Source organism: Phoca vitulina, unplaced genomic scaffold (genome assembly GCF_004348235.1).
Source record: "Phoca vitulina isolate PV1807 unplaced genomic scaffold, GSC_HSeal_1.0 scaffold1, whole genome shotgun sequence".
NCBI lineage: Eukaryota > Metazoa > Chordata > Mammalia > Carnivora > Phocidae > Phoca > Phoca vitulina.
In genome coordinates this window covers 44,542,412-44,568,601 of record NW_022589704.1, presented here as the reverse complement: position 1 = coordinate 44,568,601, position 26,190 = coordinate 44,542,412, and the positions used below count along the sequence as shown (strand labels likewise).

At 35.8% G+C, this 26,190-nt stretch overlaps 1 protein-coding gene across 1 annotated transcript in view; it reads right to left on the bottom strand.

The window, feature by feature from the left end:
- Nucleotides 1–26,190, bottom strand: part of COL5A2 (collagen type V alpha 2 chain) — a 381,179-nt gene that overhangs the window by 333,159 nt on the left and 21,830 nt on the right. Inside the window, exon 3 of the mRNA XM_032406281.1 lies at nucleotides 6,886–7,081. The gene's annotated coding sequence lies outside the window, so the exon portion shown is untranslated. The remainder of the gene's footprint in view (nucleotides 1–6,885; nucleotides 7,082–26,190) is intronic.

Here is a 26,190-nt window from a genome sequence, read left to right as displayed (position 1 = left end):
CAGCCTCCATCCAGTACCCTGGCCTGATAGCCTTTTCTCAACCCCTGCCATGAAGTCACCTCACCCTGACTGTTCTCATGTTAGTGTCCAAATCCCTCCCTTCCACACATTGGTCAGGGTCTTTACCCCTACCCCTAAGCTCCCCACCGAGTCCAGTTAAGGGAACAGGAAAGAGCCATATGACATTGATAGCCCATCAACTTCCCAAACATTCCTTCAACCCAGGCTAAAGCCAAGAGAGGGAAAATCAGGACACATATTTCACTGGTTCCATATTCTGCCTCTTGCTATCCCTTCTGTCCACCAACACCAGGCCAAAAAGGAGGTTAGCACTCCTTGTATTTCCCGAACTTGATCCCCCTTCTCTCTGACTGAAGTCTCTTTATTATCCCTTAGAGATTAGGGAAACCTTCACTAAACATTATGACAAGAAATAAATTACAACTAAAGACCCTGGACTAATCTTAATATAATATATGGGCTTAAAGGGTTAAGAATTCCTAACTCTTCGGGGTACCCAGTGGCTCAGTTGGTTAAGTGTCCAACTTTTGATTTTGGCTCAGGTCATGATCTCCGTGTCATGAGATAGAGCCCCTGGTCAAGCTCTGCACTGGACGTGGAGCCTGCTTAAGATTCTCTCTCTCCCTCCCACTTTGTCCGTCCCCACCTCCACCCACACCCCACCTCTACTTCCATGTGTGCATGCGCTCTCTCTCTCTCTAAAAAAAAAAGAAAAAGAAAAAGAATTCCTAACGCTTCAAAAGCTTTCAAATAGGCTTTCAAATCTCTTACAAATTTATCAAGTATGCGCCTTCTATTAACCAAAGAAAATCACAAGGCCAGCCCATATTCAAAGGTTAGGGAAATAGACTCTTCTCCTTAGTAGAAGAAACAACAAAATACTGTGGCCAAATATTTCAAGCCACAAGAGGGGAATAAGGGCTGAGTCTTCCATTAGAGTCTTCCCCAAAATCCACCCAACATCATCTATTGGCATATCATTTTCTACCCCTAGCTACAAGAAAGGAAGAAAGTGAAATCTTTCTGCTGGACCCATGGCTGTCTAAAATAAAAGCAGAGTTCTGCTAGTAGAAGTAGAGATGGAGAAGGGATCTGGAGACATTCTCACCACATTAAGTATCTCCCAAGGTTACATGAGTTTTTCTGAGCCTGTGTTCTTAACCCTTAAATAAATATTACCCCAAAGTAACATCTGCTGTCATTCTATTTTACCAAACAGGTGCTTAATAAGTTTAAACATCCTTTCTCCAAAATAACTTACTGAAATCCCCTGATATGTCCAGCACTGTGAGATGCTAGAGAGCCTTCCTCACTAAGGGATTACAATTGGTGAATAAGATGGGCTGGTAAAGAGCTAGGATATCATGTGGTAATTACACATGCATACACAGAGCACTAAGGGAGCTCAGACAAGGGGCAGGATCAATCTTGAAAGCTCATTCCTGACTCTTTCTGGTAGAGGATTTTAAGAACGTAATTACAAGGGGCGCCTGGGTGGCTCAGTTGGTTACGCAACTGCCTTCGGCTCAGGTCATGATCCTGGAGTCCCGGGATCGAGTCCCACATCAGGCTCCCTGCTTAGCAGGGAGTCTGATTCTCCCTCTGACCCTCCCCCCTCTTATTCTCTCTCTCTCATTCTCTCTCTCAAATAAATAAAAATCTTAAAAAAAAAGAATGTAATTACAAATTCAGCATTTACTCATTCAACCTGTGCCGGTTTCTGTTCTAGATACTGAGACACAGCATTAAAGATGACTGCCCTGGAAAACAATATCATGAAGCCATTACTGCTATATATAAATACAGAGTGACCTGGCAGGGAGTGCTGGAGGGAGTATCATGGAAATGTGTTGGGGTGGTCAAGGAAGGCATCTTTAAGGAGGTGACCTTAGACAAGAACTAAATAATGGGAAGAAGCCAGGTATGTGAAGATATGCCTCTCAGGTCTAGAGAATAGTCAGTTCAACAGTCCTGAGTTGGAAACTATGAAGAGAAAGAGGGTCAATGTGACTAGTGTGCAGTGTGAGAGAAAAAGAGCTATGGGGCATGAGAATGGATAAGTGGGCAAGCATGTACTTGTAGGTTGTGATAAATGGTTGAATTTTTGTACTAAATGCGTTGAGAAGTCAGAAGATTTTAAAGCAGAAATAGGATAGCATATGATTTATGGTTTTTGAAAGATCACTGTTATGTAAAAAAAAAATAGATTGTAGGCAAATAGGTTTAAAGGAGGAGGAAAATAAAATTAGGAACTAAGAGCTTACTGCATTCACAAACTGAAAGGGAATTATGTTCCTTTTGTTTTCATAACATTAAGTAGTAGTAATGCTGAGCAGAGAGTAGCACTTCAGTCCATCCAGTATATTTCCTCTCCTCCATTCATTCATTCATTCATTCTGCAAACATTTTTTCTAAGTCCCTTTTATGTTGTAGGCACGGATCCTACCTAATCAGCAGAGCATAAGATTATCCCCAGTGCTTTCCACAATTCCTGATTCTAGGAAATGCTAATGGAAGAACCACTGAAGAATTCCTAACATCCTATCTCACTCAGGCTATCTTGAATAGCAATGATTAAATATTGTAAATCAGATATCTTCTGGTTCTCATATTCTATGATTCTATGATAGTTCTATATTATTTTAGGAATTTTTAAGAAATTGCTTTGAGGAAGTAAGATTCAGAGAGAAATATGGATACACAAATATGGGGACACATTTTATTCATTATACTAAAAAAAAGAACTTTTTATTATGGACGAATGATAAAGATTCTAGGAATTTTTTCCAAGATATTTTTACATTGTTCCTCAGAGACTTTACCTGTGCTAGCGTCTTTAGAATGCTCAAATCCATGTTGTCGGTCCAATCTTTAGTGTAGAATCATTCTATAAATTTTAAACTGGAAAAAAATGCAATTTGGCTTTACAACCATATGTATGATCTATTTGAAATTTGTAAAGGGGTTGTGACATTATTGCTTATTCTTGTATTCTCAGGAAAAGAAAATATGATCACTTAAAGCTCCTAATCCCCACACCTCAAGCACACAACAATTAGCAATTGGATCACTGATGAAAACAAATGCTATTCCAATTCAAACTATCACTACAGTGAGAAATGTTAACTTCTAATGATTGCTGGCATTAACGAGTTTTTAGTAAACCTAAATCTGTCTAAAGACTGGAAGGAACCTATTACTGCATCAAGAAGTAAGGTTCCATCAACACATTTTGTGCTTCAGTAAATTTCATAAAACGTGGAAACATCCTGAAGCATTTTGAATTGTGAAAACACATTAGTCAGTGGAGGCACACTAGTCTATCTTTCTAACGAACAAGATGACTGAGCCCTGGAACAGACACAAGTGCTTGTAAACCTCCTGGATCTCTAGGGCCTACCCAAAATCTGGTAAATCCAGCCTATAACATTGCCTAAAGAGAGAAGAATGTTCTAAAATGGGTCCCTAGAGGATGACTCTGTGTTTAACTCCAGACTCACCATCTTAGCAACACCAGGCCCAGGAGCTCAGCAGCACAAACCACAACAGCATACACCCAGATGGTTCGGACCTTCAAACCAAGACATTCACGGTCACACATATCCATGTGGTATGACTCAAGAGTCACCTAAAATGTTTGCAAAGACAAAAACAGATCTAATAAATAAAATACTTATATTTAATAAATAAAGTCAGGATGATTGAAACTACCAAATGTTGGCAAAATTTCTTCAGGATCAAAGAATAAAGGTAAGCTTGACTGCCTACACATCCTGATAGAGGAAAAGGCCCCTAAAGAACAGACCAAGTTAGAATTAATGTGAATCAAATCAAATCTGGCTGCTGGTGCCTCGCAATGGGATAAAGGGAGGATAGAAGGAGGAAAATAGTGATAGGGTAAGGGCTACACACAAAGATAAGCCAGGAATAAAAAGTTGGGATAAGCTAACTAAACACAGTGGCCACCCTATCTCGAAGGTCTCAAGAACATGTGGTATGGGCTATGCTCACATATGTCCCAGGTTGTTTAATGATCTTAATAATGAGTTCCCAACTGTAGCCTTCACTTTATAGTGTAACCAAATACAAGAAAATAAAACATCAAAGGTAAGAATAGGTAGTCAGTAAGTAGAAGCCATTTCCCTGATTTATTTAGCAAATTGAGCCACTTATAACAAATTAGCAAGGCATCAGTAATTTATTTTTGGAATTCATTAACACTGAACTATTTTCATGCTCTGAAATTGTTACCTTGGGATGAGATGCTTTCTCTAATAATTGGAGCTAATTTCTTAAAATAATAAACTATTCCTTTTGGTCATTAGGTTTGTTTAGTTTAAGTGCAAGTTTATTAAAGTAGGCTTCAAAGGTAAGTCATTAAGCAGGGAAATTTGGTGCTTGCTGTTTTCAAAGACTTTTAAAAATTACTTATTTCTGAAATGTATCTAAAGCAGTAACACTCCTTTAAAAGAAACAAACGGTCTGAGACTCAAATTTGGCTGGATCTCTTGGGATGGCATTGTGGTTCAGATCAGAAATGAGTTAGGAGGGTAGGGTATCTCCTAACCCTGTGTCCCATGAACAACATCTCACTGACATGGGGAATTCAGCTTTAGTATTAGAGCTGCACAGGCTCCTGGGCTGTATAGAAGCGGGAATCATGGAGAACATCTCTGACTTATGGCTATGGTTTCCACCTAATGCTGACAAACTTAAAATGAAAACCCATTGCTCCTATTAAATAAAAGAAATTAGGGGCGCCTGGGTGGCTCAGTTGGTTGAGTATCTGCCTACGGCTCAGGTCATGATCCCAGGGTCCTGGGAACGAGCCCCACTTTGGGCTCCCTGCTCAGCTTGTCCCTCTGCCCCTCCCCCTGCTCATGCTTTCTCTCTCTCTCTCTCTCTCTCTCAAATAAATAAATAAAAATCTTTAAAAAAAACTAATTTGCGGGCCGCCTGGGTGGCTCAGTCATTAAGCATCTGTCTTCGGCTCAGGTCATGATCCCAGGGTCCTGGGATTGAGCCCCGCATCGGGCTCCCTGCTCCCTGAGAAGCCTGCTTCTCCCTCTCCCACTCCCCCTGCTTGTGTTCCCTCTTTCGCTGTGTCTCTGTCAAATAAATAAATAAAATCTTAAAAAAAAAAAACAAAACTAATTTGCCAGTTCCTTAGGTAAAGCCTGATTGTAGTCACCCTGTAGAACCAATTTGAGCACGGTAATAATATGAACAAAATAGCAATCTAGTGTCTCAGATCAGGTGATGTGCAAAGTGTAATGTATTCTCCATTTGTTTTTAGGAATAGGAACTAATTATCTGATATATTACATATACTCTTCTCAGAGGGCATCCACCAGACTTCTTCCACTAGTATAAAGAACAAAGTTGTTAGTCCTGAAAAGATGAATTTATAAAGCCTTTTTAGGTACACTCATTAAGTGTCTTATTTCTGGACTATAAAAAAAAGAATATTAAAACTTGTTTTTAAAAGGACTTAGATCACAGTAGCTCATTCTACATGCTAAAATCATTTAATTTGTTGCTTTTGATGTTCCTAATTGGCCACTAGTTCTTTTGATTTAAATGGATATGTTTTCCCCACATCAGTTATGCATCTTACTATCACTACTAAGTTTGACATCATATTGAAATAGTGTTCCCAGTAGGTAACCAGTCTATGTAAGTTATTAATGTTTAGCTGAGATACTAGTTTACCCTTTATTAAAACATCTCTTTGCCATGTTAATACATGATTATGTTCCTTTATTCCCACTATTTTAAAAATAATTTGAGCAAATTTAATATTGAAATGTACAGAACTATTTTCACTTTTATGTATCCAGTTATAAAATATCTTAAAATTTTAGACATTGAACTTAATTTAACAACTCAAAATTCCACATAAACCTAGAAAAGAAGGGGCGCCTGGGTGGCTCAGTCGTTAAGCGTCTGCCTTCAGCTCAGGTCATGATCTCAGGGTCCTGGGATCGAGCCCCACATTGGGCTCCCTGCTCGGCGGGAAGCCTGCTTCTCCCTCTCCCACTCCCCCTGCTTGTGTTCCCTCTCTCGCTGTGCCTCTCTCTGTCAAATAAATAAATAAAATCTTAAAAAAAAAAAAAAAAAACCTAGAAAAGAAAACTATGGTATGTAAAAAAACACCAGTGCAGTCCTAAGAACAGACATCTTTACAACTTTGTTGATAGATCCTGGATTCAACCAGAACAACTGGGAATATGTGTATGGCATTCAAGAAATACTCCCTTAAAAATGTCACACTGACTTTGACCTTATCCTCTACAGGGGCAGTTATGTCTCCTGTGCCCCTAATTGTCCCAGACTTTCACATTCACATCAAATGATTATCTGTCACTTTTCCCTAACTCTTAAAGCAAAATCAGACATTTCCCTACCTCTAGCAGTAAAGAATATGTCTTCCACCTTCCTCTGACTTTATAGGACAAATGTGCTTTCACATCCCCTGATCTAGAGAAGCAAATCATCTACCTATTACCAGTAGAAATGGCTTCCCTCCATCCATCACTCCCAGCCAGCAAACAGCTTGGACCCAGCCTTACAGCAGAGAAGGAGGAAGGGATAAGACAGAATAAGAATTTACTGGGGCTCCTGGGTGGCTCAGTTGGTTAAGCATCTGCCTTCGGCTCAGGTCATGATCTCCAGGGTCCTGGGATTAAGCCCCACATCAGGCTCCCTGCTCAGCAGGGGAGTCTGCTTCTCCCTCTGCCCCTCTACCCGCCCCCTTCTGCTCTCTCTTGTGCTCTCTGTCTCTCAAAAAAATAAATAAAATCTAAAAAAAAAAGAATTTACTGCAGTTGTATTAGGAGTCAGAGGAACAGCAATCACACTTACCACACGGCCCACGGTACAAGGAATCATTTGAAGGACCACCTATTTACTAACCCTGCTTGGAAGCCTTGTTCAGCATCTTCTCTTTGGATTTAGTTTAGTGATGAATGATCCAGTCACCTGGGCAGCTTAAGTAGCTACTCTGAGAGTACTGTCATCACCAGGCAAGGGTAATTAATCAAGGAGATGCCACATCTATCTGTAAAAGAAAAAAGCTGTATATTAGTTACATCCAGATTGCCATAGTCAATCTTTGCGAAGTCATATCTTACTACTCCTGATCATAGCACAGAATTCTGCTGACAAATGAAAAACTTTACTGTAAGAACAAACAGACTGAAATAAGTTCATTGCCAATTTGCCTCTAATTAGCAATGCCAATTTAGCATAGTATGTGTGCCCCTGGAACTCAGTCTTCCATCTCTCTGACACTATTTCAAAATCTTCAAATCCTTTTTATAGAAAAACACAAAAAGAAGCTGATTCCAGCTGTGACTTCATTCCATATGTCTAAAGATACTATAATTGTCCAGTCTTGGGCCTGGCAACATCTGTATTTATTCTTTAGTCCAACACTTTTTTAAAAATTAACTGTAAACTGAAAGAAAACTAATAACTAATGGGACTAGACCATGTTCCATTTCATAGTAGCTGCAAATTTTCCTATTTTAAGGGTTCTGACACATTTCTGTTAACTCATTTTTTTAATCAGCTCAATTACTTTCTACAGTCTAACTAACATCTCTACTTAAATTTTACAAGACTCTCATTTCTTCCCTTAGAGAGAATGTGAGTCATTGTCAAAGCACTATCTGTATAATGTCTGATGGCTGATGGGATGGGTTCATGATTTGAGGAATGCTGTTTATAACAGAGAGATTTAAAGTTGGATTCTCCTGGACAACAGTGATACAAACAAATTCTTCCTTAATCAACAAAAAAGATTAGTCATAAAGTGGTAACTGGATTTTTCAGTAACTACTTCTTACCCTTCCATTCTTGTAACTTCTCTTTGATCTACTATTCCTAGAATGTCAAAAGAAATAAACTTTCAAGTGCCTTTACTTTATACGAAAATTCACTCAATATTTCTCAGTTACAGGGGCAAGACATGCTTTTCAAGGCATGCAGGGCCTTCATACAACAATAGCTCCCAACTGCCTTCCTGCTGTTAAGTCCTTAAAAAACATTCTGTCCACTTAATTTTCACCCCTTCTCAGCCACATTTTTCATGCTTCCCATCCTTGGTAGGCATTTTACTCTATTCAACTGTATTAATCAGACTAAATCAGGCCTCCCCTTGGGCACATCTCCTAATTACAAGTTACCATGACAATCAATCCTCTATAATTACCAACAAGTCATTATTGTGGTTTCTTTTCAAAGATCTACCCTTCCTGCAGAAGAGTTAAGTTGTTCCTAGATAAGGTTGATCTTAACCTAGGTAGAGTAGGTAATGTGCTATGAAAGAGTAAGACATGATCTAAGGAATATCGGGAAGATTCTAGAAAAAAAAAATCCCTTTAAAATTCTTCATACAAAGCTTCCCTTTTAAAATATGAATATTCTGGGAGAGTTATGCTATGGGCTGAATGTTTGTGTCTGTTCCAAAATTCACATGTTGAAAATCCTAATCCCCAATGTGATGATATTTGGAGATGGAGCCACTGGGAGGTAATTAGGTCATGAGGGGTGGAGCCCTCATGATGGGATTAGTGCCCTTGTAAGAAGAGACACAGACAGGTTGGTTCCTCTCTCCGGTCTCTACCAGGTGAAGATACAATGAGAAGATGACCTTCTGCAAACAGGAAAAGGACCTTCCCTAAGAACCTGCCCCTGCTGGCATGCTGATCTAGAACTTTTAGAAATAAACGTTTAAGCCACCCAGCCTATGCTATTCTGTTATAATAACCCAGACTAACCTAGATGGGTTAACTCAGCAAACTATTCACATGACAGAGTCAGAGATTTATAAAATACTTTCACCTCTATATGCTTATTAAGACACAAAGTATGAGAGGCAGGATGGAGTAGGAAAAAGGTATGTAATAAAATGAAGCACAGCTCACTGAAGGCTAATTCTACCTAATTAAAAATTGTTCCTGTCCCAGGGAGTCACATTTTGCTCAAGGCAAAATAAATATTCTAAACTAGATTGAACAATAACTAGTCTTGATTTACACATTTTATTTTAATTCATTTTAGGTTTGTCTTTTCATGAGATGGTTTATAGAAGCTCCAGAATTTGTGTTATTTTCTTAGAGTACAATGCTCATTATTGAAACTTCCACAAAGCTCTTTACATAAAAAACAGATACCAGAGAAATATCTGTGTCACTAGAAGCATAATCTTCTAAAAGAATTTCAAAGTCAATAAAACTACCTCCAGATGATGCTACAAGAATAATTCAATTTAAATAAAAGATGAAAGACTGTCAAAAAGTGCCAGATTTTGAGAAGTTCTGTGTCATACTTCATTGCACACTTTTTAATGTCATTTAAAATTTTTTTCACACTTATCATGATCCTCTGAACAAGGATGATTTTTACATTATGAATTAATGAAATAAATGAAATAAAATTTATAAAGAAAAGCATAGTGTAGATATATGCTGGAAAGCAATGAAAGAATTTTCATCTATTAATAATTTACCAAGGTCACATCACAATTTGTAGGCCAAATTTTAATCTCTCATTTTCCATTTTTAAAAACCACCCCTATGCATGTACTTGGAATCCATAACATAAAAATTATAAGCTTCAATAAATTCCATAAACTCAGGGCACCTGGGTGGCTTAGTCGGTTAAGCATGTGACTTCAGCTAGGGTCAAGATCTCGGACTCCTGGGATTGAGCCTTGTTTCGGGCTCAGCAGGGATTCTTCTCATCCCTTTTTCTCCTCCCCCCTACTCATGCTTGTTCTTTCTCTCAAATAAATAAATAAAATCTTAAAAAATAAATAAACTCCATAAGCTCTCCTTTTGGTCTTCAACTTAGAAATGCCAGATACAACTTGGAATTTTTTTATCGCTGCTACATAATTTTAGTTAACAGTCTTAGGAAAACATAGCTGACAGTTCACATTTCCAAATGAAATTTGGAACAAAGATAGCATAGAAAGCCATTCTTAAGAAGCTACTGGCTAATTTCACAATTTTGCATGAGAAGTGGTAGCTACATTTTTTTTGTTGGTATTTAGAATATACCATTTATAAAGAATGTATATAAAGTACTAGATAAGAATCAAAATATTTGAGGGAGAGTAGAAACCAAGATGCCTTTATTCAGAATATAGAAAACCTTATTACCCTTGGACCTAATTTCTCAGTATTAGTTTTGCTAAACTTTTATAAAGTTTAAACAATTTATAGAGATTTTCTTAATGGTAAATATACTAGATGAAAAAGCTGAAGCATATGACCTCAAATTATTATCTCAAACTCCCATTCCAAGTTTGTTCTTTCTAAAATTTTCCTCCTTGATTGAGTATCCCCTATGGTACACACAGTCAGTTTGGAAAGCACTAGTGTAAAGAAATGGGCTTTGAAGATACTTCCAATCCTGGCTCTGCCACTTTTGAGCATGAGCAAGTTAATTATTTCAGATGTAGTCCCTCCATGGGGCTAAAAATTCCTGTCATAAAAGTATTGTTAAGAATAAGTAAGATAACTTTTTGAGGAACCTCCATACTGTTTTCCACAGTGGTTATACCAGTTTGCATTCCCACCAATAGTGTAGGAAGGTTCCTCTTTCCCCACATTCTCATCAACACCTGTTGTTTCTTGTGTTGTTGGTTTCAGCCATTCTGACAGATGTGAGATGACATCTCATTGTAGTTTTGACTTGTATTTCCCTGATGATCAGTGATGTTGAGCATCTTTACATGCGTCTTTGGCCATTGGTATGTCGTCTTTGGAGAAACGTTTGTTCATGTCTTCTGCCCATTTTTTAATTGGATTATTCATATTTTGGGTGTTGAGTTGTACAAATTCTTTATATATTTTGGAACTAACCCTTTATCAGTTATGTCATTTGCAAATATCTTCTCCCATTCCATAGGTTACCTGTCAGTTTTGTTGATTGTTTCCTTTGCTGTGCAGAAGCTTTTTATTTTGATGAAGTACCAATAGTTTATTTTTGCTTTTGTTTCCCTTGCCTCAGGAGGGAATTTAAATAAAAACTTTAAAAAAAAAAAGAATAAGATAATTATGTAAGTGTTCCTCTCGTAGATCCTGGTGTATAAAAGACAATCACTAAACAGTAGTTTTCTTCCTTTTTAATTCAATTATTCAACAAACCTTTATTGACCAGTTATAAATACTGGTGCTGGATGCTGGGGATACAAAGACAGCCAAGACTCCATGTTCCATTCAAGCCCATGGTTTAACAGGGGAGAAGGATATATAAACAAATATTAGCAATACAGTAGGAATATTTCAATACTAGAGACTTATTTATCCATTCAACTAGTTATTATGTGAGCATTACATCAGGCATTCTACTTGGTACTGGAAATCCAAAGGTAAAATTTAATCCCATCTGGGAAGGCTATCAATTGTAGATTCTATTTCTTTACTATCTAGAAGGATTCATATTTTCTCTTTCATGCATGTCAGTTTTGTTAGCTTGAGTTTTTAAGGAACTTGTTTATCTAAATTCCTTAATGTGTTAGCCTAAATTAGCTTATATTTCCTTCCCATCATTTTAATGTCTGTAAGATCAATGGTGATGTCCCCCTCTTTCATTTCAATATTGGACATTTGTGCTTTCTTTCTCTTTTCCTTGATTAATCACACAGAAGGCTTATCCATTTTATTAATCTTTTATAAAAATTGAATTTTGGCTTTTTAATTTGCTCTATTACATATTTTTTCTATTTTATTAATTTCTACTCTTATCCTCATTGTCTTTTATTTTACTTTCTTTGAATTTAATTTGTTTAATGATTTTAAGATGAATCATTGATTTAAGCCCTTCTTCTATAATAAATTTACTCAAGATTATGAGTTCACCTCTGAGGAGGACTTTAGCTGCATTCCACAAATTTTAATATGTTCCATTTTCATTAGCATTCAGTTTGAAATGTTTTCTAATCTCTATGGCAATTCTTCTCTAAACCCTTGTATTATTCACAATGGTATTTATTAATTTCCAAACACTTGAAAATTTTCTAGTTGGCATTTAGTCATTGATTTTTAGGAAAATTAAACTGTGTCCAATGAACATATTCTGATGTCGAACATCTCTTCTTTCTTGCATTATTTTCAATTAATTGTGTAGTTTTTATTATTTCATTTTCTTCCTATTAGCTATTTAGTTACACATTCTCTTTACTATTAAATTGTACTCTACAACTACAATATGCGTCCTTGATTCCTTTAAGTCTAACAGTATTTTTACCATTTTTAGACAATGTGTGGACTTTAGAATAATTGTACTCCCTTACCCCTTGCTATATTTTGTGCTCTCTTTGTTACATGTTTTAAAACCAGTGGGATAGTAGCACTGATTAATACAATCAATAGCATTTGGATGCATCCATATGTTTACTCTTTCCATAGATTTTCATTCCTTTTTGCATTTTTATGCTTCCAGGTAGAATTAGTTTCCTTCTGTATGAAGTACTTCATTACTACTTTTAGTACAGATCTTCTGAAGATAAATTCTTTCAGTCTTTGTTTACCTAAAAATATTTATTCATCCTTTTTGAAGGATATTATTTTGTAGACTGACATATGTGTGTGTGCCTATATATATATATATATATATATATATATATATATATATACAATATTACATACTTTTTTGCATTGAGTTGTAATTATAGTATCTTCTGTCTTCCATTGTTTCTGTTGAACAGTCAACTATAAGATACTGTGGCTCATTTGGCAATAAAACCTCTCCTAGTCTGATTTAATGATTTTTTTTGCTATGATCTTTCAGCACTTTTACTATGATCTGCTTAGATGTTTTTTTCCTCCATATTTATCCTGCTCAGAGTTCACAGTACCTCTTGAATATATAGCTTGACTTCTTTAATACGTTTTAGAAATTTCTCAGCCATTATCTCCTCAAATATTGGGTCTGCCCCATTCTCTTTCTTCTTACAGAACTCCAATTACACATATGTCAGATCTCTGCACATTATCTCATATGTCTCTTACATTCTTTTCTACATTTTCTATTCTTTTGTTTCTGTGATTCTGTCTGAACATTTTCTTATTCTCCATATACCAAATTACTAATTCTCTCTAGTTGCACCAAATGCTAGTAAGCTGCCCATTAAGTTCTTAGTTTCAGATATTTATTTTGAGTTCCAGAATTTCTATTTGATTTTTTTTTTTTTTACAATTGATAGTTCTCTGCCAAAATTCTTCTTTCTTGACTATTAATCATAGTTATTTTAAGGTCTGGGAAACACCAGTATCTGAACCTCCTGATAATGTATTTCTATCATCCTTGATTTAGGTCAATTCTTTTATTTCTGTATGAATGAACTGGGTTTTTATTGGGTAAAAGATCCTGAAGACTGTAAAAATAATTTGAAGATCTGGGTGATATTACCTTTCTCCAAAGAATCTACTTTTGCTTTTGTCAAGCACAAAGGCCAAGAGAAGTTTGCTTTAATCAAATCAGAGATCAGGATGATTTGAAACTGGCCTTCAGTTCCCGGCCTTCAGGGTTAGTCTAATTCTGGTTTACCCTTATTCTAGGAAGCAGCCCTTTGAGAGTCCCAACTGAAAAGGAAGCCTATTTAAATGGAGTCTACTTCCTTGACAAATCCTTAACTCCAATTTTTATTCCTGTATCTCCATATCATTCAAAGAAGCTCTCCTCAGCTTTTCAGTCTTCCAACCCCTGGTTTCACTTTTGAAATCTACAATTTCCTTGAAGGTGAAAGTATCTCCAAATGCTGGGCTCATTTTGTTAGTTTCCCTCTTCTTTCAGATCTTGGCTTAGAAATACTAGGTAGCTAACTGATACCTTCTATGGCATGTTCTTTTCTTCTTAAAATTTTATCCAGACTTTATAATCATCCTCAGTAGAACTGGTTTTAAGTAACCTAGTCAACCTCATGCACATTAATGGAAACTCTGACCCATGCTATTTTTAATTTTTTTAATCTATTGGCTTTTGACTGCTCTTTTCCTTCTACATTGTGTCACTTAAATTTTCAACCTTAAAAAATATTTTTAGCCAGACTTAATTAGTGCATCCATCCTAGGCTCAGGTAGCTCAGAAAGTCTATCTCAGGAATACAATCTGAAAAAAAAAGAGAAAAAAAGAAAAACCACAATCCAGCAAAAATACTCTAGCATCTAAGATATCTGTAAATGTTGACATATCCTCAAATTATCTCCCCTAATTTTTACTTTCTTAGCATATCCACCATTGTGGGAATTCTGGGTGATTCACCTGTTATTGGACTCTAGTGCTCTGGGGTTATGATGCCTGGCAGACACCACAGCTACCAGTTACTAGCTCCGGTAGGGACTTGATACATCCCAGAAAGCATATATTTCCACTTGAACTATTCCACAATTTACCCCCCCAAAAAAATCATTAACACTAGAATGAGTAGTATGTTTCCTTTAATGGTCAACAACCACTCTTCAAGGGAAACAGAAAAAGAGCCCTAGAGATACATGATACAAGCATAAAGTAAGGGTCATTAGAAAGAAAACTTACAACTGGAGAAAACATCAGATTGCACAAGACACCAAGAGTGCTTATAATCCCACAGAACAGAGTAACTGAACTGGGCACAGCTAGATTCATCCTATAAAGTAAAGAACCCTGCCCTTGTATCATTGTCAAGTGGTATGGTTGCAAGATAAACTCCAAGTGGACTGTGTAACAATGGGAGCTTCCCGGCTGAAAGAATGTTTAAAAATAATTGGAGCATCTGTAGCTCAGATAAGGTGTTAATTATTAGCAACATAGCAGGTGTTAGTGAGAGATTCTTGTTATCCTCACGTTGAACAAGCATGTTCCTGCTGAGCCAAGTTTTTGCAAAGCCATCAAAAAGGAGGAGAGAGAGCGAGCCACCACGGTAATTTCCAGGGCAAGCCAAGAGGCAAGATTTATCTTTTCTCAGTTTTAGCCCTAGCTAGCCATGCCATTATGTGTGTTGTTTAGACACTTGGCTCCCATCAGTTTCAGTCTCCTCATCAGTACACTAGAGATAATAGAGGTGAGACTGGATAAATTCAATGCCAGCTCTGGTATTAGGACACTGTTTTCTAATTATGCACAAAGTGTTTCCAAGCTCAAGTTTTGCATAACACAATTTTTCTTTCTCTAATCCACTTAGATCAGTGGGCTCTCAGCCTTGGATGCACATCAGAATCACTAAGATGTACTTGTTTTTCATTTTTATTACAAACTATGTCAAACATATATAAGTAATCAGAAGAGTACATTAATGCTCATGTACCATTATCTGACTACAACAATTATCAATATTTGGCCATTCTTATTTTATCCATATCTTCGGCCACTCCCCAATCCATCCCCAATTATCATTATTCTTAATAGTTATAAGGTATAATTTACATACATTGAAGTACAAAAATCTTGGAAGTACAACTTTGATAAATGAGTACAACTATATAATTCACATCCCTACCACAAGACAGAATATTTCCACCTGCCCAGAAAGTTCCCACGTTTGGAACTGCTTTAGAACTTCATATAAATGGAAACATAGAGTTTGTATTATTTTGTCCAGCTCTGTTTGCTTAACATAAAAACATGGAATTAATGTTTTTTAAGATATATTCCAACGTATTATATTTCTGGAAACATTATTTCACAAATAAAATGAAGAAATCGTAGGCTCCATCTCTGAGACAACATCTCAAACACTAATAGAAGTTGACTATGTTGAGAAATATCCAAGGCCATCAAAAAGCTAAAATCTAAAAAATTAGTTTTAGTGCATATTTCTACCACCAATTATAATCTTATCCTTGCACTTCACTTTAGTCTAAAATCAAGTTCTTCCCCCTGCTATATTCCACCAGAAAATGCACTCCTTGAGGGTCTTGGAAGATAATACCTATGTGGAAAAATTTCTATAATTAAACACGATTGACCCAGCTCTGACCCATAGCCACATGACTAGGAAAATTGTTTTAAAAATGGCTTAGACTGGATTACATATATCTTAAAGGCCACTCGTGTATGGTGTAATTCAAATACAAGAAATAGCTATTAATTTGTTAACACAGCCTCTAAGGTGTAGGAAATGTACCAATGATGCATGCAAGATCTTAACAATGTTCAGACAAGAGCCCATAGATAAATCATCACAAAAGCAAGAAAGATGGAGCTATAATTTATATAGGTTGAAGAAACTGGAAGAATCATTTCCTTAAACTCAAAAGGGACAGAACTGTAATTGGCTTACCAGTTTCAACCCAAATATCTATTGAATATGTATTAATTTGTACTGTTTCTGCTGGCCAAGTTCTTCCCAAGCAGGAAATGCATTTGAAAATCTGTTAATGGCTATACCTTAAGAGGGTGTTTTAAGATAATACCTCCTTTTCAAGAAAAATGTTTAATGTTTTTCAACCACTATTAGGTTGTGGCTTCAAGTAAGTATTCAAACTCTATCTCTGTAAAAGTTTTCTTATAAAATGTTACTTAGAAGGTAAATAGTTGTAGGAAGTGCATGGTAAAAAGAAACTGCAAGGTTTTTCAATCCTTTGCCTTGAACTGGGAAAGTGTAACAATAAGGAGGAGGTGGAGGGAAATGTTTACATCACTCAAAACATAGCTACAGCTGTTTTGCATCAAAGGAAATGTTTTTAAAACGTGCTAAAAGCTAGTTCAAAATACCTAAAAAAGAGATTCACTACGCATTGAAAGGGACATCCACCTTCCTCAAAACTTAGTTTCCTAAACGATTATGTTACTTTGGCATTGTATTTATGTGATCATGATCTAACATTATAATCACAAAAGATAAGACTCTGCTTTTTAAAAATCCAAAAGCCTCCACAGCTCAGCAGCTGTGTATGATTAAGAATGTAAATAGGCTCAAGAGACTGATTCCATTTCCAGGTTCTCTGTTTATGAATCACCTACCCGGAGACATAATTTTAATGGAAACAGAATTTCTTTCTAAAGCAACAAATAAATTAACTTTCAGGAACCTCGCAGCAAGGCACTTCTTTACTAGTACTATTGCACTGAACAAAAGCAGACTCCATTTTCTTTGCTTTAAGACATCTGTAACAGTTGACATGTCAGGAAATGAGGGTTTCTCTGTTTTTCATTTTCTAGGAAAAGAATAATATTAAGGTGCCTTTTCAGCCACAGCAACTTAAACTCCAGATCTTGTTATGGCAAATGAAAGATCTGTCACTGAGGACGGGTACAATACTTAAAAAAAAAAAAAAAAAGATTTTATTTATTTATTTATTAGAGAGAGAGAGTAAGAGACAGCATGAGAGGCTAGAGGGTCAGAGGGAACAGCAGACTCCCCGCTGAGCAGGGAGCCTGATGTGGGACTCAGTCCTAGGACTCCAGGATCATGACCTGAGCCAAAGGCAGTTGCTTAACCAACTGAGCCACCCAGGGGTCCCTGGGTACAGTACTTTTGATGGTGAAACTAGAATGCATTACTTAAGGCTGTTCAAGCCAAGATTGGGTTGGCTGCATCTGTTAACCTGGCCCATTAAACTGTTAATCTTGACCCTGATTGATGTGCTTGACTTACAGTTCAAGATGAAATCCACTCAAATGACTGTGGTGTAAAAAACTGTGCTATATTATTTAGCCAATTATTTAGCCCAAGGGACCCACTTCAAGTCTGAAAGCCATTATTCTTTCTGAGTAAAGGACAATGGGAAGTGAATACAAATCTAAGAAAAAGTAATACTAAGTTATCTGAAATAAGAGGCTATACCGGATGCTGAAGCTAAAGGTAATTCAACCTCATTGACATTAATATCCTGCTCACTGTACTATAAATTATAGTGCTTGGACATATGCAATTTTGCTTTTTGCCTCTCCAACAGTGTAATGTTGAAAGTGCATCGATAGCATTGCTATGGAAACAGACTTGGCATGCAACATTTAAATCAGACTTTTAAAAACATCTGTGTCTATCAAAACATCAAGTTATACACCTTAAATGCATATAATTTTTGTAAATTATATCCCAATAAAGCCATTTTTAAAAAAATTTCTGTGACTCCTAATTCTTGATTCTGGTTTGAAGAACACAGGATATAAATTAGAAGAAGAAAAGCAATCCAGAAAATAAAACTCGGTGAATATGGTGACCTTGAATAGTCATTCTTCAATTGTAATATAAACGTATCAAATCAACATTTTTACAGCTTAAACTTATATGATGTTACGTGTCAATTTAATCTCATACAAATTTTTTTAAAAAATAAATTGAGATATAATAAAAAAACTTTTTTTTTAATTTTGTTATGTTAATCACCATAGATTACATCATTAGTTTTTGATGTAGTGTTCCATGCTTCATTGTTTGCATATAACACCCAGTGCTCCAATCAATACTTGCCCTCTTTAATACCCATCACCAGGCTAACCCATCCCCCCACCCCCTCCCCTCTAGAACCCTGTTTGTTTCTCAGAGTCCACAGTCTCTCATGGTTCGTCTCCCCCTCCGATTCCCCCCCTTCATTTAAATACCATGATTCCTACATACTAATTTATCTTTTTGCCACTAGCCTTAAATACCCTTACATTTTATTGATTTTTATAAATCCACTCAATGCTAGGACATATGCTCTAGTCAATCAGAAATGCAAGCCTAACTGCTCAATTAGCATTGTCCGACTCTGTAAGGAATTCAGTGAAATGAGGAAATTATTTTTACTTCTCCTCAATACTTTCTCTGAGAAATCCTAGAAATAAGAGTTAGATCCTACTTCTAGTTGGGAGGTGATATGGGAAACCTTAAGAAATAACAAAAATTCAGATTGAAATTATGACTTAAATCCTTAAAAATTATTTATTTCATCCTAAAAAATAGAATTCTCTTAATGCAAAAAATAAAAACACAACCTTTACAACACCCCTTTATAAAACTAAATTTATTTGTGACATAATTATTAGTGAATTATTTTTTCAAGTGGCTTTCATAAATGAAATTACTGAAGCTTTACTATTTATGAAACCATTCAAGCAGACTAGAAAACCTAAAGAATATCATACAAATTTTCTATCCACTTCCGAACTGCACTTTAATGAGAACTTTAAAATGGCAAAGTACTTAGAATTTGTTTGTTTTAGAATTGTATAATTCAGGCTGAAAAAATAAAGAATTATATAATTCAGGCTGAAAAAGTAATTATATAATTCAGGGTGAAAAAATAAAAAATAAAAATATATCAATATCAGGCATTAAGTATAAAAAAGCAATGTGAATGCTTCCTTCTTCATTTAGAAGTATGTTTTATTCTGATCCAATAGAAAGATGAGATACATAAAATACTCTCAGAACAAAGCAACAGCCAACAACATTTTTTAAAACATCCACATTTGCCTCAACAAAAAGCATCATTCATTCCCATGTACCTAAGACTGTGATGTCAAGACCAAAAGATGTATGACTTGAGAATCAAACAAATACTAAAACCAGAAGTAGAAAAATTTAACTTAGTTTTATAAAATAGTATTATCCAAAAAACCAAGAGCTACTGAAACACTTCCATCAGTGACTCTAAAAGCTAGACAAAAATAACATGGAATTTATTTTTCGAACATGAGTTTCTCCACATAAACTTTGAACTTGGTTTTACTTTGTGAGGAAAACACTATCTAGATAATTAAATTATTTCCGTTACACTTAATATATACATTAAATTATTCCTGTTTTATTTAACATATACTAGAGCTATCCTTTAGCTATCTGAGTTAGCCATTAATAAAGGCCAAATCACCAATATTAATTACCAATACAGCACTATAATTATACATCTGCATAATTTTTCACTTAAACTTTGCTTCTTAATCTAGAAGCTAAATATCTACAAATCTGAATGATGATTAAATATAAAGACAAATTCAAGGAGACTTTTTGTGTTTACGTAACAAAACAAAATTATGTGAATTACATGGGATTGCATAAATTTTTAGTTAATTGACATATTTTACTGATGCATGTGAAAAGTAACTCACTAACTTTAAGAACATCAGCTATTATGATACCTATCTAAATTTTTACTATGCAGAAAAAAGGTCATATTTTATCACCTTGAAGTAACATAAATCAAAACTTTACCATAAATCAAAACATGTATCAAAACTTTAAACATATAATCACTAGTTTTTAATTTAAAAAGATTTTGCATTTGTATTTCCAAACCTTTAGGCATGACTAAATCTGGTCTTACCCATTCTTTCTATTCTCATCACCTAATTACTTCCCCCAGTATCTGTAAGTAAACCATAGCAGAGTCCTTCATGTTCCACAAACCCATCCTACTATGCTCATACCATTCTGCTGCCTAGAAAATCTGCTTTCCTTTTCACTGCCTAGAGAAATTCTCCTCCATCATTCAATGCCTAGCTCCAATATTATCTCCTCTATAAAGTCTTCTGTAGTTTCCCAGAATTATGGGTTGGCTCTTCTGTGCTGCCAAAGATTTTTAATTTGTGCTTCTTTCTTTAAGAGTGGGATCTATCTTAATCCTTTTTGAGGATAGAATAGTACCTGGGGGAGGCCCTTAACAATATCTTTGAAAAAAAGAAAGGAGAGAAGGAAAAAGGGAGGGAAAAAGATTAAAAAAAAAAAAAAGTAAATAGACATTGCTTGCAGTAACTCTACTTTTTTTTTCTGGAAATCACTGTAATCACATATTGTGTGATTAGAACTCTGTGAACTATTATCAACATAATTCAGTTTTGGAAGTCTTTCAAATATGGTACTTTAATATCTCACAACATAGCAGTGAGAAGGTACATAGGTGTTACACAAACATCTGCCTTTATTACTGCTAATCTTTAGGAAAATAAAAGTTCAGAGTTATTATATAAGTCATAATATCAGTAAGATCTAGTTTGGTTTGTATTATTGGAGTGAATAGCTTCCTAATTAAAGAATAGTTAAAGCTTACAGGGAAGGAAATAAAATCATATGGTTATTAAGGAAGGACTTTAAAGCAGATTCTAACATCTATTTGGGGCAACTGTTTCCCAGGAATGAATTGCTACATGCTAATGGGGTCAAAGACACTACATGATTCCCCAGGGGCCCTTTTCTATTCAAAAGAGCTTTCAAAATACAGTGGGGGAGGAACAAGAGGCTAGGGAACTATTCCTTCGTGCACCAAATGCATTCTCAGAGTACTAACATCTGTTTCAGTTTACATACTTTGAGTATGACTTTATACATGGAATTAAACTTAGGCAACATGCCTAAGAAGCCTGTCTGCAAAAGAACTCCATGTACCATCAACAGCTGGAATTTGTATAGGTCCACATTTTACACAGCCTAATATCCTGTGAGCCACCAAATGACCCCAGTCTCAAAACCTAAATGTCAAAGAACAGCTCCTAATGCTCATGAACATTTTATAGTTGAAAGGGATAAGAAAGTAAAGGAAAAGGAATCTGATTCTAAAACAACATATAGTGCTAGAATTTAAAGAGATGCTTCTGTAAATAAAGACAAAGATCTAAAAATCTTTTCGAATTTCTTTATATTAAGACATGCTTACTCAATAACATTTCCCTAGTTTTGTCAGACATTAAAAATATTTTTCATGTGCTAATAGACAATTATAATTTCTTGTAGACTGAAATATGATACAAACTCTGCAAAACTAATGATGTTCCTTTGCTGCCACCATGTGGTATATCTATATTTTTGCAGCCATAGTTTAAGTTTGTAAATAATAATTTTTATACCTAGTTCTGAAGTCTTCATCATCAGTTCAAATCGCTGGTATGCAAATACTATCAAAAACTTGAGGAACATAGTGTCTGTTCCCAGATAAGTTACATACCTATGGATCATCAACCAATAAGTAGTAACTAGGATCCCACAATGCAGGAAGCATTGCATTATGATATCTGGAAGAACAACATACTGTCTTATTCACAAAGAGCTTACATCTGTTAACATCAAAACACTGACAGATCTCTGAAAATGGTAAAACATTGGTGAAAGAAACTGAAGACAATGTAAACAAATGGGAAGACATTCCATACTCATGGATTATAAGAACATATATTGTTAAATGTCAATACTACCTGAAGTACTCTACAGATCTAATGCAATCCCTTTCAAAATACCAACAGCATTTTTCACAGCACTAGAAAAAACAATACTAAAATTTCTATGGAACCACAAAAGACCCCAAATAGCCAAAGGAATCTTGAGAAAGAAGAACAGATGGAGTTATCATGATCCCAGATTTCAAAATACACTATAAAAAGTGGATGGTATTTTGATAGGGATTGCATTGAATGTGTAGATTGTTCTAGGTAGCATTGACATCTTCACAATATTTGTTCTTCCAATCCATGAGCATGGAACATTTTTCCATTTCTTTGTGTCTTCCTCAATTTCTTTCATGAGTATTTTATAGTTTTCTGAGTACAGATTCTTTGCCTCTTTGGTTAGATTTATTCCTAGGTATCTTATGGGTTTCGGTGCAATTGTAAATGGGATCGACTCCTTAATTTCTCTTTCTTCTGTCTTGTTGTTGGTGTATAGGAATGCCACTGATTTCTGTGCATTGATTTTATATCCTGCCACTTTACTGAATTCCTGTATGAGTTCTAGCAGGGCGGGGACGCGGAGAAAGGGGAACCCTCCTACACTGTTGGTGGGAACGCAAGCTGGTGCAGCCACTCTGGAAAACAGTATGGAGGTTCCTCAAAAAGTTGAAAATAGAGCTACCATATGATCCAGCAATTGCACTACTGGGTATTTACCCCAAAGATACAAATGTAGGGATCTGAAGGGATACGTGCACCCTGATGTTTATAGCAGCAATGTCCACAATAGCCAAACTGTGGAAAGAGCCAAGATGTCCAATGACAGATGAATGGATAAAGAAGATGTGGTATATATATACAATGGAATATTAGGCAGCCATCAAAAGGAGTGAAATCTTGCCATTTGCAACGACGTGGATGGAACTGGAGTGTTATGCTGAGCAAAATAAGTCAATCAGAGAAAGATATGTATCCTATGACCTCACTGATATGAGGAATTCTTAATCTCAGGAAACAAACTGAAGGTTGCTGGAGTGGTGGGGGGTGGGAGGAATAGGGCAGCTGGGTGATAGACATTGGGGAGGGTATGTGCTATGGTGAGCGCTGTGAATTATGCAAGACTGTTGAATCACAGATTTGTACCTCTGAAACAAATAATACATTATATGTTAAAAAAAAAAAAGAGGAAGAAGAAGATAGCAGGAGGGGAAGAATGAAGGGGGGGACATCGGAGGGGGAGATGAACCATGAGAGACAATGGACTCTGAAAAACAAACTGAGGGTTCTAGAGGGGAGGGGGGTGGGAGGATGGGTTAATCTGGTGATTAGTATTAAAGAGGGCACGTTCTGCATGGAGCACTGGGTGTTAAACACAAATAATGAATCATGGAACACTACATCAAAAACTAATGATGTAATGTATGGTGATTAACATAACATAATAAAAAAGAGAAATATTATAGACAAAAAAAGATACACTATAAAGTGGTAGTAATCAAAACAGGTATGGTACTGGCACAAAAACAAACACATAAATCAATGGAACAAACCAGAGACCCCAAAAATAAACCCACATTTATATGGTCAATTAATCTTTGACAAAAGAGACAAGAATATACAATGGAGAAAAGACAGTCTCTTTAATAAATGGTACTGGGAAAACTGGACAGCTATATGCATAAGAAACTGGGTCGTTTTCTAACACCATACACAAAAACAAACTCAAAATGGATTAAAGACCTAAATGTGAGATCTGAAACCATAAAAATCCTAGAAGAGCGCACAGGCAGTAATTTCTTTGACATTGGCCATAGCAACATATTTCTAAATACGTCTTCTAAAGCAAGGGAAAGTAAAAATGAACTTTTGGGACTACACCAAAAAAAAGAAAAAAAAAAAAAAAGCTTTTGCACAGCAAATGGAACCATCAACAAAACAACCTATTGAGTGGCAGAAGATATACGCAAATGATATATCCAATTAGGGGTTAATATCCAAAATACATAAAGAACTTCTAGAACTTAATACCAAAAAAAAAAAATCTGATTAAAAAGTCAGCAAAGGAAATGAATATTTTTCCAAAAAAGACATACAGATGGCCAAAAGACATATGCAAAGATGCTCAACATGACCAGTCATCAGGGAAGTACAAATCAAAACCACAATGAGATGTCACCTTACATCTGTCAGAATGACTATTAACAAAAAGACAAGAAATAACAAGTGGTGGCAAAGATGTGGAGAAAAAGGAACCCTTGACTACTATTGGTGGGAATAAAAATTGGTACAGCCACTGTGTAAAATAGTATGGAGGTTCCCCCAAAATATTTTTTAAATTATATACTATATGATCCAATAACTCTATTACTGGGTATTTACCCAAAGAATGAAAACACTCATTCAAAAAGATACATGCACCCCTATGTTTATTGCAGCATTATTTATTATAGCCAAGATATGGAAGCAGCCCAAGTGTCCATCAATAGATGAATGGATAAAAAAGATGTGGTGTGTTTGTGTGTATATATATATATATATACACACACACACATATATATATATACATAAATTATATATAAAATTCATATATATATATGAATGTTATGCAGCCATCAAAAAAAGCATGAGATCTTGTCATTTGCAACAACATGGATGGACCTAGAGGGTATTATGCTAAGTGAAATAAGTCAGACTAAGAAAGACAAATACCGTATGATTTCACTCATATGTGGAATCTAAATAACAAAACAAATGAACCAAAAAAAAGCAGAATCAGGCCTTTAAATACAGAGATCTGATGGTTGCCAGAAGAAAGGGGGGGTGGGAGGATAGGTAGAAAAGGTGAAGGGGTGTGGGAGATACAGGCTTCCAGTTATTCAATGAATACATCACAGGAATAAAAGGCACAGCACAGGGAATATAGTCAATGATTTTGTAATAGTATTGTATGGTGACAAATGGTAGCTACACTTGTGGTGAGCACAGCATACGGTATAGTGATGTTGTATATCTGAAATTAATGTCACATTGTGTGTCAACTATACTCAAAAAAAATTTAAACATAGATAAATGAAGTATTAATGTGAGACAACTCAAGAGCTATTATATAATTGGACAGGAATGAGTAGTAAAGAAAATTTTAAGTGCTCTGAGTGGAAAATAGGAGGACACTTGAGAAAGTTCACGGAAAAGAATTAAGTTTTGTGGCTCTTGGAAAAGATTTAGATATACAGAATGAAAGCAAGAAGGCATTTCAGGTGGAAATAACATTAAAAAAAAAAGGTACATGTCTAGAATCCTCAGGAATGCTGGGAGACCACACCCATAGTGAAGTTCAGAGAGGTAAGGAAAAAAACAGATCAGAAACATGTCAGGACAATTTGTGGCAGGCTTTCAAGCCAAGAAGCTTGAATTTTGGCCTAGGTCATGGGGAGTCAGTTTTTGATTTAACATACCGTGCATTTTTCCCCATTGTAGATATAAACCCTCAGCCACAGGAATATCTATGAGTTTATATGAAAATAATTTATTTCCCGAACTGAGAATGATCTAGCAGCTCATATCCTCTACTCACTCACCTTGAGTAAGTGATTGGAAATTACCAGAGCCCTGAAATCAAAGTCAATCTGTAAATCACTGCCAAATCTCCAGGGAGCAAATTTTTTGATAAATAAGTATTATAAAGGATGATGACTGGGCCCAGGGAGATGTGAAACATGCTTCCTAATATTTTATTGAGATCTTCTGTTCTGTTCTGAAAGGATGCTCTGTAGAGAAAGAGAAGAATTTTAACAAAGAAGGGGAAGAAATTTAGGCTCCCAGGCCCCTCTGACAGCAGAGTATAATGTAGTGTGCTGGGGAGAGGCAGAGTCAGATAAAGGAATGAAGGGCTAGGACAATTGCAAGGTGACACTTAAGTCCAGGTAAAAGTAAAAACTCGAACATTTGGGTCTATTTGCTTAAAACAGTGGATGTAAAAATTCAAAAAATAAAATTAAAAGCTTATTGTGGGTCATATACTATTGGATGCTCTCCTGATTTGTTCCTAAAAATTAAGCTACAGAGCACCATAAATAAAGGATTTCCAGAATG